Below are 13,611 nucleotides of genomic sequence, written 5' to 3'. Positions count from 1 at the left end.
GTACAATGGAATATTATGCAGCCATCAAAAGGAATGAGATCTTGCCATTTGCAACGACGTGGATGGAACTGGAGGGTATTATGCTGAGCGAAATAAGTCAATCAGAGAAAGACATGTATCATATGACCTCACTGATATGAGGAATTCTTAATCTCAGGAAACAAACTGAGGGTTGCTGGAGTGGGGGGTGGGGTGGGAGGGATGGGGTGACTGGGTGATGGACACTGGGGAGGGTATGTGTTCTGGTAAGCGCTGTGAATTGTGCAAGACTGTTGAATCTCAGATCTGTACCTCTGAAACAAATAATGCAATATATGTTAAGAAAGAAAAAAAGAAGAAGAAGAATGTAGCAGGAGGGGAAGAATGAAGGGGGGGAAATCGGAGGGGGAGAAGAACCATGAGAGACGATGGACTCTGAAAAACAAACTGAGGGTTCTAGAGGGGAGGGGGGTGGGAGGATGGGTTAGCCTGGTGATGGGTATTGAGGAGGGCACGTTCTGCATGGAGCACTGGGTGTTATGCACAAACAATGAATCATGGAACACTATATCTAAAACTAATGATGTAATGTATGGGGATTAACATAACAATAAAAAAATTAAAAAAATAAAAAATAAAAAAAAACTAATGATGTAATGTATGGGGATTAACATAACAATAAAAAAAATTAAAAAAAAAAAGAGTTCCCCTTTGTCCATATCCTCCCCAATACCTGTTATTTCTTGTGTTTTTTATTTTAGCCATTCTGACAAGTGTGAGGTGATATCTCATTGTAGTTTTGATTTGTATTTCCCTGATGATGAGTGATGTTAAGCATCTTCTCATGTGTCTAATGGTCAACTGTATGTCTTCTTTGGGAAAATGTTTAATCATGTCTTCTGCCCATTTTTTAATCTAATAGGTGTTCCAGAAGAAAAGAATGGAGGGAGGGCCTGATAATACTCTATTTGAAAAGATATTTCATGATAATTTTCCATAATTGAAAAAAGACAGGAATCCTCAGAGTAAAAGTTAAGTTAGATAAATATATTTTTCCTAAGATTCCTGTGTTGGTTCACCTATTTCTTCCACCTTTCCTATGAATTCTTGAATATATTTATAATAGATATTTTGATATCCCTTTCTGATAGTTCCAACATACAGCTTCTCTGGGGATCTGTTCTTGGTGATATTTTTCCTTGAATGGAGCATTTTCTTGCCTTTTCCATCACACACACACACACACACACACACAATTATATATACTTATTTATTTAGGAGGGAGGTATACCAGGAACTGTATAGAAGAACAGTAGAGATTGAGGGATACTTCTGCTGTGTTTTTTTTCCCCAGCTGTGGGAACTCTTTCCTACATCTCACAAATTGAGGGATGATTATTTAGACTCTACCAACTGTTAAGCTCATATGTGACAAAATTGTAAGTTTAAGAAAGCTGAACTGACCTCTGTTTAGTTCAACGCCCAGTCTTCCCCACTGCCAGCTGGTGACAGCTATTGACATAATTGCTGCAATTTCTTAGACACAATTTACGAAACAGACAATAAGAAGTAGACAAACTTGATAGTTCTATTCTCGTAATTTACATTTGTAATTACAAATCTTTGGTCAAAGAAATAGCCGGCCCCACATGATTTGGTGGGCAAATACTTTCAAACATTTAAAGAAGAAATAATGCTAAATCTTAAGCCAAGCATTTAAGAAACAGTAGGTGAAAGAACGTTCTCCAACTCAATTTATGAAACCAACATTACCCTATCCAGAACCAGACAAGGGCAATTTCAAAAAAAAAAAAAAAAAGAAATGAAAAAGAATATCACAGGGCAATGTACCTCATGGATATAGATGTGAAAATCCTTAACAAATACTAGGCAAGCTGAATGCAGCAATGTCTAAAAGATATAATATACAATGACCAAGTAGATTTATCCCAAGAGTGCATGTTCAGTTTAACATTTGAAAACAAGTGATATACGTACTACCTTAACAGATTAAATGAGGAAATTCATCTAACCATGTCAATAGATGCAGAAAAAGTGGTCAACAAAATTGCTCCCCCAACTTATGACAAAAAAGACTAAATAAGTCATAATAAGAAGGGGTCTGTTTCAATTTAATGAAGGGCACTTATTAAAAACCAACAGCTAGTATCATATTTAATGTGGAAATATTGAAGGTGTTTTCCTGAAAATCAGGGTCAAGGCAAACATATCTACTATTACCATTTATATTCAATATCTATTGGAGGTTTTACTTCCAGTACAATGAAATAAAGAGTGAAGAAACAAAAGGCATAAGTACTGAAAAAGGAGAAATAAAACTGTCTTTTTTTCACAGCTATCAGAAATGTATATGAAAAAATCCAAGACATCATCCCCAAACCTTCAAAATCTAATGAATAAATCCACCAAGGTCTCAGTTTTAAAATCAATATGCATGTATAATTATATTTCTATTTATTTCCTGAAAATAATAGGAAAATGAAATTATATTCTAATACAGTAACATCAAAACCAGAAAAGTCCAAAAATAAATTTCACAAAATATATAAAAGATCTCTTCAATGAAAATTGCAAAACATCATTGAGAAAAATTGAGAAAGAAATAATTGGAGGGATATTCCATGCTCATGATTTGGAAGACTCACTCTTTTAAGACGCAAATTCTCCTTAATTGACTTATGAATTCAGTAAAATACCAATATAAATCCCCACAGCCCTTTGACAAGATGATTCTAAAATTTATATAAGGTAGAAAGGGCCTAGAATAACTAAAACAATCTCAAAAAACAAAGCTGGGAGATTTTGATTGTATTACTTTAAGACTGACAATAACACCAGCATATTAATGACAGTGTGGGACTGTCATGAGAATTGACAAATATGTCAATTAAACAAAATAAGGTGGCTAGAAATAGACTCTTTTTAAAAAGATTTTATTTATTTGAGAGAGAGAAAGAGAGCATGCGCACAAACAAGGGGGAGGGGCAGAAGGAGGGGGAGAAGCAGACTTCCTACTGAACAGGGAGCCTGACGTGGGACTTGATCCCAGGACTCAGGGATCATGACCTTAGCTGAAGGCAGACGCTTAACCAACTGAGCCATCTAGGCACCTTAGAAATAGACTCTTAATTGCTCAGTAAAAATAATTTCTGATATAGGCACTAAAGGAATTCAGTGGAGGAAAGAAAATAATTTCAACAGATGGTGCTGATTGACTGGGTATCTGCCTACAAAAAGTGAACCTGGTTCCATACCTCACACCACACACTGGAGACAGGTTACAGAAAAAAGCAGAGGAGTGTATCTTTGTGACTAGGAGGCAAATAATTCTTAGGCAGAATACAAAGAACAATATCAGTAAAAGAAAAAATGATGAAATTAAAATTAAAAATTTCTGATAATCAAAAGACACCATTAGAAAAAGAAAAGAAAAACACACCACAGGCTGGAAGAAAATAACACACACATACACACAAATATATAACACACATGTCCAACAAAGCACTTATAACCAACTTTTGTAAAAAATTCCTACAACCAATTATAAAAAGACAAAAAAACTAAAAATAAGTAAAAGACAGATACTTACAATGAATGGTGTATAAGCACTAACAAACACATGAAAACATTCTCAATATCATTGGTCATCAGGGAAATACAAATTGAAACCACAAGGCGATATCATTATATACCCACTAAGACAGTTAAAATTAGAAAGACTATGTGGTATTACTCAGCCATCAAAAAAATGAAATCTTACCATTTGCAACGATGTGGATGGAACTAGAGGGTATTATACTAAGCAAAATAAGTCAATCAGAGAAAGACAATTATCATATGACTTCATTCATATGTGGAATTTAAGAAATAAAACAAAGGATCATAGAGGAAGGGAGGGAAAAAATAAAGTAAGATGAAATCAGAGAGGGAGACAAACCATAAGACACTCTTAACTATAGGGAATAAACTGAGGGTTGCTGGAGGGGGGCATCAGTGGGGAGATGGGGTAACTGGGTGATGGGCATTAAGGAGGGCACTTGATGTCATGAGCAATGGGTGTTATATGCAACTGATGCATCACTGAACTCTACCTCTGAAACTAATAATATGCTATATGTTAATTAATTGAATTTAAATAAAATAAAATTTAAAAAATAAAAATAAATAAATAAAATTAGAAAGACTAAAAATACTAAATATTGGAGAGGATTCAGAGCAACCGTATCTCTCAAGTATAACAAATTAGAGTATGAAATGTTACTGTGTAAAGAAAAACATACCAGAATGCTATTGCCTATTTATTTATAATATAAAAAAAAAATCAGGAAAATGTCCATCAAATTATGGTGTATACACATAATGGAGTACTACTTAGTAATAAAAAGGAGCAATCGATTGATACATGCAACAAGACAGATAAACTTCATGCACAAAAGAACTGCACATAAAAGAATATATTCTGTATGATTCAATCAAGTACAGGAAGTAGGCAATATCAATCTATGAAAATAAAAATCATAATGGTGGTTGCCTCTGTGGAGTAAGTCTATAGAGAAACTGGAAATAAACAAAAGAGAATTTTATGGGGATATACCAGGGTCTACATCAGGATTGGCAACCTTTTTCTGTAAAGAACCAGATAGAAACTTTTTTAGGCTTTGTGGACCATAGGACGTTTGCTGCAGTACTGAAACTCTCTCCCTCTGGAGAAGGAGCAGCCACAGATATTATGTTAATAATGGGTGTGGCTATGTCCAAAAAACTTTATGAACACTGAAATTCGAATTTTACATAATTTTCTTTTGATAGTTTCAACCGTTTGAAAATGTAAAAAAAAAAAATGATCTTAGCTGATGAGCAATACTAAAAGTGTAGTTTGGGGCTGGATTTGGGCCATGGTTTGCTAATCTCTGCTCTGTATCTCTCTCTCTCTCTCTCTTTTTTTTTTAAGAGAGAGAGAGAGGGTAGGTGCAGAGGGAGAGAGAATCTTAAGCAGGCTCCATTCCCAGCATGGAGCTTGAGGGAGGGCTAATCTAATGATCCTCAGATCATGACCTGAGCTCACTGAAATCAAGAGTCAGATGCCAAACTCACTGACCCACCCTGGTGCCCCATCTGCTCTGTATCTTGATAGATGTACTAGTTCCTCAAGTGAATATATTTATCAAAACTCATTGAATTGTATCTCTAATACTTGTTTATTTTACTGTATGTAATTATCTAAAAATGATTATAATATAAAAATAAGAAAATATGGAAGACTACGTGAGCCCAAGTGAGCATAATTTTTAAACAAAATGACTCATCAATATAGTCACATAAAAATCTACACAACAAAAGGCATCATGCCTTTTGGAGGACAAGGACAAACTACTAACTGGGAAAGAATAATTGAAACACATATAACCCGCAAAGAATAACCGGAATTATAAAGAACTTCCACAGATTAACAGGAGAGGGGCCAACAATGAAATATAAAAACAAGCAAAGGATACAAACAACAATTTCTCAGGAAAGAAACCCAATGGCCAATAAGCAAACGCAGAGAATTTAAACTCATAGAATCAGCCTGACACAGTGCTTGGGACACCAGATTTCAAGGACTCGGTGCTGTGCTGGCCATAGTTCCGGTCCCCCACTTTCTTAGTAAAAAGGCCCTAAGTAAATTGGGAGACAGGAAAATCTGGCTCCAGATTCACTTGTGAGCTATCCCTGAATGTCCTCATCAGTGAGGAAGGCGCATAACTCCAATACTTCCTGCATTTTAGGATCATTGGGTTTTTAAAATACATATGCAAATGAATTATTCCTGATGAGAATGTATTTATAGTCACCTTTATTTATTTATATTCTTATTTTTGTTTTTTTTAATTATGTTCAGCTAGGTACTGTAGAGTACATAATTAGTTTTTGATGTAGTGTTCAGTGATTCATTAATTAAGTATGAAATTCTTAGCAATTTGTTCACACTTCAACTCATTTTAGTTTAACAATGATCCTAGGAAAATGAGTTAAAGTGTGAATGAATTGCTACAAATTTGACACATTGTCATTTGTTATTGTTATTATTATTCCTCTGCTTTGGAAATTATGCAATGCTTCCCTGTTTAGGGCTCAGATTTTCTTATCTAAAATGTATACAAATAAGGTGGGTGTTCATCTCTCATGAAGGTATCTGTTTAATGACTATAACTCCTCAGTTACAGAAGAATTTCAATATATTGTCATTTTGGGAAACAGAGTTATTGGTAGTGGAACATCACATCAAATATATATAAAATACACATACATTTCTGCATGCAACTTTACAATCTATTTAGGAATGGTAACATCATTCACACTCATGGATCTCTCACAAACGGACCCACAAAGTGTGTCTTTTCAAATGGCCAGAGAAAAGCAATACATGCTTCTCATGTTGAACACAGTGAGCTATTGGAGGTAGGTCTGGGGAAGCTTCATGTAAAAAAAATAAACAGGGCTCATTTTCTTGAAGACCTAACTGCTTAAAAATGTGATGGTGAAAAACATCAGTAATTTTTATATTGAAAATTGCAGATCTAGTAGAAAATAGAATATGAGAGTTTTTAAAAATTGCAGCAACCTTAAACTACCTTTCTCTTTCCTCATGCCCTGTTCCTAGTATTTTCTCATCTGCCAGCAGAGTTACTTAGTGGAAATTTTTAAGAATTATCTTAAGAGCATAGGACCCAGACTTAGAAGACTTGTACCTGAAATCCGCCTCCACCAGAAAATGCCTTAGCCTTTGTCTTCCACAGTTCTATCAATAGAATTGTGTAGGGATTCTGTTATATAGATAAAGTGCGTCACTAGAAGTCTGAAAAAGGCTGTTCCACGAGGCTCTACAGAGTGATAGTCACGACCCTGGTGTGTTAATCATGGTCTAGAATCTGCCTTCAGCCCTCCAAGCTTAGAAACCTGATTTTGTCTGCAGGCAGACAGGAAATTGTTCTTTTGGGGAATGGATGTCACAGTAACAAAGCTCAACAAGCTGATGTGCACGAATAGAATGCTACCTTTTTTAAAAAATTACAAAAATTACAAAATCAGGACACTTGGAGATATTATCAGTCTTCTGATGAAGTCATACTACGTGGGAGATCAATCCATTACCTGAAGGCCAGTGTATTAATTAAGAAAGAGAACTGTGTTTGTTACAGGAACTTGCCTAATGCAATCGGTGTGACTCATTCTTTCCCTGTGGAGAGGCCTGAGTGTGAAGCCAAATCAGTACAAAGGCTTAGAGGTTACATCACTGTTTCACTTAACATTTAAGAGAAACTAACCATAAAAAGTAGAACACATAAATATGCAGGTAAGGAGACAGAATTTGTCACATTGTATAAAATAAGTTGCAACTATGTGTTGTCTACAGGAGACATGCTCTAGATTCAAAGACACAAATAACTTGGAAGTAAAAGGATAGTGCTCCTCGGAGAGGTGTAGGGCTCATTAATATCAGATGAAATCCATTTCAGAACAAGGAACAAAGTGGGCATTGTTTAGGAATAAAGGGGTCAATTCTCCAAGAAGATCTAAAAATATAAATGTGTATGCACCTGATAGAGAATAAAAATATAAAACTGGTAGAAATAAAAAGAGAAATATACAAATCCACAGTTATAATTGGAGATGTCAACACTCCACATTCAGTAATTGATAGAACAGTAGACAGAAAATCAGTAAAGACAGAGAAGTTGAGAAATGGTAACAAATCAACCTGACCTAGTGGACGTTAATAAAACAATTCATATGACTTGATACACATAATTTTCAAAAGCACATAGATTATTTACCAAGATGAAATGTGGTCAGAGCCATGAAAGTAAATTTCATAAATTTAAAATAATTCAAATTATACAAAATATATTATCAGAACATAAACAGGTTAAAATAGAAATAAAGAATTGAAAGATATCCGGAAAATCCTCAAATATTTGGTAACTGAATAATTCACTTCTAGATAGTGCACAGGAAAAGAGAATCACAGGGACATTAGAAAATATTTTAAATTTAATGACAATGAAATTTTATGGGATACAGTGAAGAAAGTGCTTAGAAACTTATAACATTAAATGCCTATCATATCAAGAAAGAAGAAAGCTCTCAAATCAATGATCTAAGGTAACACTATAAAACTCAAAAAGAGAGAGACCAAGCGCACCTGAGTGGTTCAGTCAGTTAAGCGTCCTACTCTTGATCTCAGGGTCATGAGTTCAAGCCCCACATTGGGCTCCACACTGGGCATGGAGCCTAATTAAAAAAAAAGAGAAAGAGAGAGAGAGAGAGACCAAATGAAAGCCAAAGTAAACAGAAGGAAAGAAATAGTAAAGAAAAGAACAGAATCAAGGAAATTTAGAAGAGAAAAGCAGTAATGAAAAAGAAACTAAAAGTGAGTTTTTTTTTTAATTAATAAAATTGATAAAACTCTAGACAGCATTATCAAGAAAAAAACACAAATTTAAAATCAAGAAAAAGGGAATATCAGTACACACATTACAAATGTTAAAATGACGATAAGGGAATACTATGAACCACTGATAGGCCAGGGATTGTGGAGAATTGCTTCACTCTTTTGCCTTCCTCCTAGGAGATAAACCTCAGGATCTGTGCCATTTCTCAGTCTTCCAGAGCCATGTCAGCTAGTGCTCTTACCACAAAAAAAGTGGGGGATGGGGGCAGGAGAAACTTTTGGAGGTGACAGAGAAGTTTATTACCTTGATTGTGGTGACGGTTTCATTTCATTCTTCCTATTCATCCACATCTTCAACAAATGGAAGGAGGAAACTTGTTAAATTTGAATTTTAAATAAACAATATTTAAAGCACACTTACATTAAAAATTATATGTTGTTTATTTGAAATTCCAGTTGACTGGGCATTGTCTATTTTTACTTCTAAATCTGGTAACCCAGACTGGTCTGGAACTCCTAAGATCGTGTGTCCTTTTACTAACACTCAATGGAGTTAAGTAGGTCCTCTTTTATCAGTATTTTTTAGGTCAAAAATACTAGGTGATAAATTAAGTCCCTTTGCACTCCAAGTTTTTATTTATTAACAAAAAGTGTAATGTTGATACATGCTAGAACATAGATAAACCTTGAAAACATTATGCTGAGTGAAAGATACAAACATAATGATTCATGCTTGTCGCAGTAATGTCCATACTAGCCAAAATATGGAAAGAGCCCAGATGTCCATTGGCAGATGAATGGATAAAGAAGATGTTTTATATATATATATGTATATATATATATATATATATATATATATATAAAACTCAGCTATCAAAAAATGAAATCTTGCCATTTGCAATGGCGTGGATGGAACTAGAGGAGAGGGTATTATGCTAAGCAAAATAAGTCAGAGAAAGACAAATACATAATTTCACTCATATGTGGGATTTAAGAAACAAAACAAAGGAGCATAGGGGAAGGGAGAGAAAAATAAAACAAGATGAAATCAGAGGGGGAGACAAAAGACAAACCATAAGAGACTCTTAATCATAGGAAACAAACTGAGGCTTGCTGGAGGAGAAGGGGATGGAAAGATGGGGTAATTGGGTGATGGGCATTAAGGAGGGCATGTGACGTAATAAGCACTGGGTATTATATGCAACTGATGAATCATTGAACTCTACCTCTGAAACTAATAATATGCTAATTGAATTTAAATTAAAAAAAGAAAAGAAAAAAAGAAAACATTATGCTGATGTAAGAAGCCAGACACAAAAGACCATCTATAAAATGATTCCATTTACATAAAATATCCAGAACAGACAACACCATAGACACAGAAAACATATTAGTGGTTGCCAGGAGCTGGGGAAAGAGGTAATGGGGAGTAACTACTTACTCCTTTTGGAGTGAAAATATTGTTCTGAAAATAGACTGGTGATGGGTGCACAAATTTGCAACTGTACTAAATACCACTGAATTATTCAATTTAAAATATGAAAGGTGTGTATTTTTCCACAATAAAAACACAATATAGTTAGGCCCATTTAAACTGTTTGTTAGCAGAGGTTGGTCTTTGAGCATTCTCCCTAATACTGCTAAGTTGGTAAGATTCAGCTATACAAATAATGTAACTGTCGGTGGGTTGGGTATCATAATTCAATTTAAAAAATGCATAAAAGGCATGGACTATGTTTAGGCCCTTGTGCTAAGCACTTTAGGGAATACCAAGATAAAGCTAGTGGTAGTATTAGGGCACATGATCCTATTCTCAGGGCACTTTCCAACTGTGAGTTAAATAAGAAATACAAAATAAGTATTATGCATCCTTTTCTTAAAACAGACAAGATCATTAGAATTTTTACTCGAAAGTTAGATATTAATTTTTATGAGGAATAACACTGGATGGCTGAAAGAGGACCTCATTTTTATTTTTGCACTTCTGCTGGCTTTCCATGTTATTTTATAAAGGCCATTTAGCCTCCCTGGGTCTTACAATTCCTTTGAGAGACACAGGGGCTGTTTTACATGAAAGTTAAGTTCCATCCACCTCCAGTTTTCTAAGAGGATATGAGAATCATTTGTTATTTTCATACAGATGGCATATTTCCCACTGATTTTATATGATCTTATGATATTTTATTAAAGTGGATATTTCATAGGTATATTATTAAAAACATGGCTCTCACAGAAAATAGAATGGTGGTTGTCAGGGGCTATGGGGAGAAGGGTATGTATAGTTATTGTTCAGGAGTACAGAGTTTCAGTTTGGGAAGATAAATTCTGAAGAATGATGGTGGTGATGGTTTTACAACAATGTGAGTATAATTAATGCCACTGAACTGTAAAATTAAAAAGGGTTAAAATAGTAAAAAAACAAAAACAAAAACAAAAAAACATGGCTCTCTTTCCCACAGTTCTGCTTGTGGTAGAGTGCGTATGCCTGTGTGAGTGTGTGTATGTTGTGTTTGTTGTTGTTCCAGGTAATAGTTAAAGGGGTAGAACACTTTTAAGAAAAGATCCCTTAGAGTCTTTTAATCACTAAACACATAATATGTGCCTGAATTGTGTGTTTCAGAAGCTTGAGGATGAACTGAGCTATGTCTGCACCACACACACACTGATAGAACCAGCAAGTAAACCGAAGATGAATGTGTTGCCCCAATTGATAAATGTAGTCATCCCTATTCTCTTTTGAAATTTATTCTGAGGCTCAAATATTTCACCCTGGCTCTGTTGCTCAGATTAACTTCCTAGTTATTAATTTTATTTTTCATTATGTACTGGGCACACACTGCCCTGAGCAAAGAGAATGCCTAACAGAAGTATGATTGGCAGATTTCACCGATGCTTCTTTGGTGGTGAAATTACACACTCAGAACATCCAGCCATTTGGAGCCCTGGCATTAAGAAATTCATTTTTGATGTTGCATCTTGTCAGAGTCAATGAAAGCTGTTTGAAATTTATCTAAGGCATTTTTATTACTAGCACCCATGAGAGGTAAATACTACAAGATTTCACCTTTCCTTTTTAAGGCAGTGATTAGGAGGAATCAATTTCATCTTGGAGGTGCTAGAAAAAATAATGTGAATGGCATATGTGTTTATTTGTAATGAGTGAGTTAAACATGAGTGTGTGTGTTACACTGATGCTCAGTTTTGCCTTAGAGTACCACCAGAGAGAGTTCAACACGGCATCTTTTTAACAAAAATCCCCAAATAGCCTCACCCAATCCCCAGGATGATCAATCCATTTTGTGCCATTACAAAACTCTATATGACCTGTGAATGAAGACCTCTGAGATTAATTAACCCAAAAGCTGTTTTTTCAGAGATTACCTAATTTAGGGAGTTTTTATAGGATGATATAGATGGTAACAAAAGTTACTTTAAATTTACTTTTCATATAAAGGTTTTCATGGTTGTAATTTTAAGAAACAAGGAACTTTTTCTGAGTCTTATTGACATGGTATTAATCTGTACAGTACTGATTGTTCATGTGTCATTTTAGAATGAATCTAGAAACCATACTTTGTTAACTTTAGATATCACAGTATATGGTTGCCATCACAGTAACAGTGTAGAGACCATGCTTTTCGGAATAAGACCTATTTGGGGACAAGCAGCAGCTTTACCATTAACTAGAAGTATAACTTGGAGCCCATCACTGAATTTATCAACCTTGGCTTTCAAATCTGTAAAATGAGGGACATCCCTACTTCATAAAAATACTGTCAGGATTAAATAGCTGATAAATCCAAAGAATTTAATGCAGAATTTTACACAGTAAAATGGTCTATAAGGATTAGCTATTATTTTATCATCATTATAGCAAAATTTTACTTCCTCTTTTTTTTTGGTATCTCAAGCACTCCCTTAATGATAGATATCTTTAATTTGTCTGTTTCAAAATACAGTTAAATTTAAACAAGTCTGTCATCTGACCTTGGTTATTGAATTTGTCTTCAATCTAATGGAGCATTTTATACTATACTTTTTTCTTTCGCTAAATTGCTTTGACAAAGTCCTGATTCCCAGCAGTAATTACAACAACATTATGATCATTTCTACTTTCCTAAGATCTTTATGTCTTTATTTTACTGCAGGAAATTGGGGACTGGATCTTATATGTTCTCCTCTCATTCTCCTTCTTTTTTTAATGAAGCTTTGTACTAAAACTCTTCTTATAATTGGTACATTTTGACTAAATTCAAATACATGCTGATGTTGACATAAACTAATTCCAACACTATTTTTGTGTGTGTGGAATCATGTTTAAATTTTTAGCACTTTAGTGAGTTTGGATGAAGATTATCACATGCAGAAAAATAAATAGGATTACAACAAGAAACAGAATTTCGCCCATTTTTTATACTTACATATAACAGAGGTATAAAATAATGTATTATACACATATGTTAAAATATGCTATTACCATAAACCATATTAACATTTATGGGTGCCTTCATTACGCAAAGCATTATGTTGAGCACTTTCCATGAATAATTCCACCTGTTAGCATGCAAGTAGAAATCTCATACATTGCCAGTGGCATTGTAAAATGGCAAAGCCACTTTGGAAAATAATTAGACTGCTTCTTATAAAGCTAAATACATATTTACATAAGACACAACAATGCCACTCCTTGTATTTACCCAAGAAAAATGAAAATGTGTCTAGACAAAGACTTGTATGTGAATGTGCATGGCAGGTTTATTCAAAACAGTAAAATAACTGGAAACAGCTGGAATATTGATCAACAAATAAACAAATTGTATTATATCCATGAGATGGCATATTTCTGAACAATAAAAAGCAAGGGACTTCAAATATAGACCAAAACATGAATGAACATCAATAGCATTGTGCTAAGTGAAAGAATCCAGACACCAAAGAGTTTACATTATAAATCTCATTCATATAAAAACTTAGAAAATGCAAAACATATATATAGTGACAGAAGGCAGATTCATTGTTGCCTGGGCTGGGGGTGTTTGGGGATTGACTGCAAAGGGACATGTGCAAATTTTTGCCTCTAATATTGGTAGGTACATCCTTAAACTTTCACAGTCTTCTTATAGTTAATGATGTTCTACTTCTCACAAAACATAAAAATATTAATACTTTTACTATAT

The sequence above is a fragment of the Phoca vitulina genome, unplaced genomic scaffold (genome assembly GCF_004348235.1).
Source record: "Phoca vitulina isolate PV1807 unplaced genomic scaffold, GSC_HSeal_1.0 scaffold34, whole genome shotgun sequence".
In the NCBI taxonomy this organism is placed as follows: domain Eukaryota; kingdom Metazoa; phylum Chordata; class Mammalia; order Carnivora; family Phocidae; genus Phoca; species Phoca vitulina.
This window is presented reverse-complemented; position numbering follows the sequence as displayed.